General features: G+C 39.9%; 1 non-coding gene across 1 annotated transcript; it reads left to right on the forward strand.

Moving 5' to 3' along the window:
• The first annotated feature begins 5,978 nt into the window (after positions 1–5,978).
• On the forward strand, positions 5,979–6,082 carry LOC130958508 (small nucleolar RNA R71). The gene has a single exon (XR_009077626.1). It is a non-coding gene; the product is annotated as a small nucleolar RNA R71 (small nucleolar RNA).
• The last annotated feature ends 575 nt before the right edge of the window (positions 6,083–6,657 follow it).

Raw genomic sequence — 6,657 nt, forward strand, 5'->3', positions numbered from 1 at the left:
CCAGATCCTACTTGGAATATCACAGACAAGGTTTAGACTTTCCGGATCTCAAGAATGCTACCAATTGATTCTAGCTTATACCACGAAGACTCTGATCTCCAGGAATGGAAGGCTCTATTGTTAGTAAAGGCAACCATGCGTCGTGGACCAGGAATCCAAGAGATATACATTCAAGCTTGTTTTCAAGCTTGAGAATGGTGATGAGCGTCACATAATCATCACATTCATCATGTTCTTGGGTACGAATGAATATCTCAGAATAAGAATAAGCGTAAATTGAATAGAAAAAAAGTAGTACTTTGCATTAATACTCGAGGAACAGCAGAGCTCCACACCTTAAGCTATGGTGTGTAGAAACTCCACCGTTGAAAATACATAAGTGATGATGGTCCAGGCATGGCCGTGAGGCCATCCCCCAATGTCTAAGGACTAAAAATGATCCAAAGATGTTCCAAAAGATCCATCATCTCAATACAATAGTAAAAAGTCCTATTTATACTAAACTAGTTACTAGGGTTACAGAAATAAGTAAGAGATGCAGAAATCCACTTCCGGGCCCACTTGGTGTGTGCTTGGGCTGAGCATTGAAGCTTTCTTGTGTAGAGACTTTTCTTGGAGTTAAACGCCAGTTTTTATGCCAGTTTGGGCGTTTAACTGCAGCTTCTATCCTGTTTCTGGCATTTAACGCCAGAATAGGGCAGGAAGTTGGCGTTTGAACGCTAGTTTGCATCGTCAAAACTCGAGCAAAGTATGGATTATTATATATTGCTGAAAAGCCCAGGATGTCTACTTTCCAACGCAATTAATAGCACGCCATTTGGGTTTCCTTAGATGCAAAAAATCCATTTCGAGTGCAGGGAGGTCGGAATCCAACAACAGTCCTTTTTCAGCCTCTGAATCAGATTTTTTCTCAACTCCCTCACTTTCAGCCAAAAAATACCTGAAATCACAGAAAAACACACAAACTCATAGTAAAGTCCAGAAATGTAAATTTTTCTTAAAAACTAATAAAAATATACTAAAAAGTAGCTAGATCCTACTAAAATCTACCTAAAAATAATTCCAAAAAGCGTATAAATTATCCGCTCATCACAACACCAAACTTAAATTGTTGCTTGTCCCTAAGCAACTGAAAACAAAATACAATAAAAAGAAGATAATATACAATGAATCTTACAATATCAATGAAACTTAGTCCCAATTAGATGAGCGGGGCTAGTAGCTTTTTACTTCTGAACAGTTTTGGCATCTCACTTTATCCTTTGAAATTTAAAATGATTAGCATATATAGGAACTCAGAATTTTAGATAGTGTTATTGATTCTCCTAGTTCAGTATGTTGATTCTTGAACACAGCTTCTTCATGAGTCTTGGCCGTGGCCCTAAGTACTTTGTTTTCCAGTATTACCACCGGATACATAAATGCCACAGACACAAAACTAGGTGAACCTTTTCAGATTATGACTCAGCTTTGCTAAAGTCCCCTGTTAGAGGTGTCCAGAGTTCTTAAGCACACTCTTTTGCTTTGGATCACGACTTTAACCACTCAGTCTCAAGCTTTTCACTTGGACCTTCATGCCACAAGCACATGGTTAGGGACAGCTTGATTTAGCCACTTAGGCCAGGATTTTATTCCTTTAGGCCCTCCTATCCATTAATGCTCAAAGCCTTGGATCCTCTTTACCCTTGACTTTTGGTTTAAAGGGCTATTGGTTTTTTCTACTAGCTTTTTCTTTATCTTTCTTTTTCTTTTTCGCCATTTTTCTTTTTTCTCTTTTTTTTTCCGTTATTTTCTCTTTTTCACTGCTTTTTCTTGCTTCAAGAATCAATTTCATGATTTTTCATATTATCAATAACATTTCTCTTTGTTCATCATTCTTTCAAGAGCCAACAATTTTAACATTCATAAACTTCACTATAAAAAATATGCACTGTTCAAGCATTCATTCAGAAAACAAAAAGTATTGCCACCACATCAAAATAATTAAACTAATTTCAAGATAAAATTTGAAATCCAAGTACTTCTTGTTCTTTTGTAATTAGGCACATTTTTCATTTAAGAGAGGTGAAGGATTCATGGAATTATTCATAGCTTTAAGGCATAGACACTAGACACTAATGATCATGTAATGAAGGCATAAACATAGACAAACATAAAGCATCAAATTCGAAAAATAGAAAAATAAGAACAAGAAAATCAAAGAACGGGTCCACCTTAGTGATGGTGGCTAGTTCTTCCTCTTGAAGATTCAATGGAACGCCTGAGCTCCTCTATGTCTCTTCTTTGCCTTTGTTGCTCCTCCCTCAAAGCTCTTTGATCTTCTCTAATCTCATGGAGAATGATGGAGTGCTCTTGGTGCTCCACCCTTAGTTGGTCCATGTTGTAACTCAAGCCATCCAAAGCGGTGTTGAGTTGCTCCCAATAGTTGTGTGGAGGAAAATGCATCCCTTGAGGCATCTCATGGATTTCTTGATGAGGAATTTCCTCATGCTCTTGTTGAGGTCCATGAGTGGGCGCTCTTGTTTTCTCCATCCTCTTTTTAGTGATGGGCTTATCCTCTTCAATGAGGATGTCCCTTTCTATGTCAATCCCAGCCGAATTGCATAGGTGACAAATGAGATGAGGAAAGCCTAACTTTGCCAAAGTGGAGGACTTGTCAGCCACCTTGTAGAGTTCTAGAGTATGATCTCATGAACTTCCACTTCCTCCCCAATCATGATACTATGGATCATGATGGACCGATCCACAGTTACTTTGGATCGGTTGCTAGTAGGAATGATGGAGCGTTGGATGAACTCCAACCATCCTCTAGCCACAGGCTTAAGGTCCGGTCTTCTCAGTTTAACCGGCTTGCCTCTTGAGTCTCTTTTCCATTGAGCTCCTTCCACACATATGTCCATGAGAACTTAGTCCAACCTTTGATCAAAGTTGACCCTTCTAGTATAGGGGCGTACGTTTTCTTGCATCATTGGCAAGTTGAATTCCAACCTTACATTTTCCGGACTGAAATCTAAGTATTTCCCCCGAACCATTATAAGCCAATTCTTTGGATTTGGGTTCATACTTTGATCATGGTTCCTAGTGATCCATGCATTGGCATAGAACTCTTGAACCATTAAGATTCTGACTTGTTGAATGGGGTTGTTGAGAACTTCCCAACCTCTTCTTCGGATCTCATGTCGGATCTCCGGATACTCATTCTTCTTAAGCATGAAAGGAACCTCAGGGATCACTTTTTTCTTGGCCACAACTTCATAGAAGTGGTCTTGATGGGCCTTTGAGATGAATCTCTCCATCTCCCATGACTCGGAAGTGGAAGCTTTTGCCTTCCCTTTCCTCTTTCTAGAGGTTTCTCCGGCCTTAGGTGCCACAAATAGTTATGGAAAAACAAAAAGCAATGCTTTTACCACACCAAACTTAAAAGGTTTGCTCGTCCTCGAGAAAAAGAAGAAAGAAAGAGGGAAAGAAGAAGAAAATAGAGGAGATGGAGGGAGAGATAGGTTCGGCCAAGGGGGTAGGAGAGGGTTTGTAATGTGTGAAAATGAAGGAGTGAAGAGGGGTATTTATAGGGAAAAAGAGGGAGAGTGGCCAAATGGAATTGGGTGGGTTTGAGAGGGAAAAGTGTTTGAATTTGAAAGTGAGGTAGGTGGGGGGGTTTTTGGGGAAGAGGGATGGAGGTGATTGGTGAAGAGAATATAGGGAAAATAATAGGATTTGATAGGTGAGTGGTGTTTTGGGTAGAGTGTTATAGAGATGTATGAGGGGGAGAGAGAGAGGTGGGGTAGGTGGGATCCTGTGGGGTCCACAGATCCTGAGAGGTCAAGAACTTCTCATTCCTGCTCCATCTAGGTGTGCAAAAATGCCCTTAAAGTGTAATTCTGGCATTTAACGCCAGACCGCTGCTTGTTTCTGGCGTTTAACACCAGCTTTTATACCTTTCCTGGCGTTTAACGCCAAGCTGTAGCCTGTTTCTGGTGTTAAACGCCAATCTGGTGGCTATTTCTGGCGTTAAACGCCGAGAATGGTGCCAGACTGGGCGTTTAACGCCCATCTTGCTACCCTTACTGGCATTTAAATGCCAGTAAGTTCTTCCTCCAGGGTGTGCTGTTTGTAATGCTATTTATTTGTTTTGCTTTGATTTTTGTATTGTTTTTGTGACTCCACATGATCATCAACCTAAAGAAATTATAAAATAACATACATAAATAAAATTGAGTTGCCTCCCAATAAGCGCTTCTTTAATGTCAATAGCTTGACAATGGGCTCTCATGGAGCCTCACAGATATTCAGAGCATGGTTGGGGCCTCCCAACACCAAACTTAGAGTTTGGTTGTGGCCTTTCAACACCAAACTTAGAGTTTGGTTGTGGCCTCCCAACACCAAACTTAGAATTTGAATGTAGGGGCCTTGTTTGACTCTGTATTGAGAGAAGCTTTTCATGCTTCCTCTCCATGTGTACAGAAGGAGAACCTTGAGTCTTGAATACAAGGTAGTCCTCATTCAATTGAAGGACCAACTCTCTTCTGTTAACATCAATCACAGCTTTTGCTGTGGCTAGGAAAGGTCTGCCAAGGATGATGGATTCATCCTCATCCTTCCCAGTGTCTAGAATTATGAAATCATCAGGGATGTAAAGGCCTTCAACCTTCACCAACACGTCCTCTACTAATACATAAGCCTGTTTCATTGATTTGTCTGCCATTTCTAGTGAGATTCTTGCAGCTTGTACCTCAAAGATTCCTAGTTTCTCCATTACAGAGAGTGGCATGAGGTTAATACCTGACCTTAGGTCACACAGAGCCTTCTCAAAGGTCATGGTGCCTATGGTACAGGGTATTAAGAATTTACCAGGATCCTCTTTCTTTTGAGTTAATGTCTGCCTAATCAAGTTATTCAGTTCATTGGTGAGCAAGGAGGGTTCATCCACCCAAGTCTCATTACCAAATAACTTGGCATTCAGCTTTATGATTGCTCTAAGGTACTTAGCAACTTGCTCTTCAGTAATATCTTCATCCTCTTTAGAGGAGGAATAGTCATCAAAGCTCATGAATGGCAGAAGTAGGTTCAATGAAATCTCTATGGTCTCTAGATAAGCCTCAGATTCCTTAGGTTCCTCAATTGGGATCTCCTTTTTGTCTAGAGGACATCCCATGAGGTCTTCCTCACTGGGATTCACGTCCTCCTCCTCCTCTCTAGGTTCGGCCACACCAAGTAAGGTTATGGCCTTGCACTCTCTTTTTGGATTCTCTTCTGTATTGCTTGGGAGAGTACTAGGAGGAGTTTTAGTGACTCTTTTACTCAGCTGTCCCACTTGTGTCTCCAAGTTTCTGATAGAGGACCTTGTTTTATTCATGAAACTGAGAGTGGCCTTAGATAGATCAGAGAATATATTTGTTAAGCTAGATAGGTTCTGATAAGAACTCTCTGTCTGTTTCTGAGAGGATGATGGAAAAGGCTTGCCATTGCTAAACCTGTTTCTTCCACCATTATTATTGTTAAAGCCTTCTTGAGGCTTTTGTTGATCCTTTCATGAGAAATTTGGATGATTTCTCCATGATGGCTTATAGGTGTTTCCATAAGCTTCACGCATGTAATTCACCTCTGCCATTGCAGGGTTCTCAGGATCATAAGCTTCTTCTTTAGAAGGTGCTTCTTTAGTACCGTTGAATACATTTTGCAATCAATTCAAACTCAGAGAAATCATATTGACTTGTTGAGTCAACATTTTGTTCTGAGCCAATATGGCATTCAAAGCATCAATTTCAAGAACTCCCTTCCTCTGAAGCATCCCATTACTCACAGGATTCCTTTCAGAGGTGTACATAAACTGGTTATTTGCAACCATTTCAATGAGTTCCTGAGCTTATGCAGGCATTTTCTTCAGGTGAATAGATCCACCTGTAGAATGGTCCAATGACATCTTAGACAATTCAGACAGACTATCATAGAATATATCTAGGATGTTCCATTCTGAGAGCATGTTAGAAGGACACTTTTTGGTCAGTTGCTTGTATCTTTCCCAAGCTTCATAGAGGGATTCACCTTCTTTCTGCCTAAAGGTTTGAACATCCATTCTAAGCTTGCTCAGATTTTGAGGAGTAAAGAATTTGGCTAAGAAATGATGGGTTAATTTGGTGGAAAAATGAATTTCTCCCAAAACAACACCAATCTAACCGGCAAGTGCACCGGGTCGCATCAAGTAATAAAAACTCACGGGTGTGAGGTCGATCCCACAGGGATTGAAGGATTGAGCAATTTTAGCTTAGTGGTTGAATTAGTCAAGCGAATCAAGATTTGGTTGATTGATTGGTGATTGGCAGGATTTAAATTGCATTGAAAGTAAAGGGAATGGGAAATTGGCATGAATTTAAAGAGAACAAAAATTAAAGTGCTGAATCTTAAGAAACAAGAAATTAAATGGCAGAAACTTAGAGTGCAAGAAATGTAAATTGCAGAATCTTAAGATGCAAGAAATGTAAATGGCTTGAAATGTAAAGGGGATTGGGACTTGGATTTGCAGGAATTAAACAAAGAGAAGTTAAATTGCATCAAATAGAAAGTAAATGGGAATTGGGGTTAAATCAGCTTCAAAACAGAAAAGTAAATGAACAAGTAAAGCAAGAGCAGAAAATTGAAAATGGGAAAATTGGATCTCAG

This window comes from Arachis stenosperma, chromosome 10 (genome assembly GCF_014773155.1).
Source record: "Arachis stenosperma cultivar V10309 chromosome 10, arast.V10309.gnm1.PFL2, whole genome shotgun sequence".
In the NCBI taxonomy this organism is placed as follows: domain Eukaryota; kingdom Viridiplantae; phylum Streptophyta; class Magnoliopsida; order Fabales; family Fabaceae; genus Arachis; species Arachis stenosperma.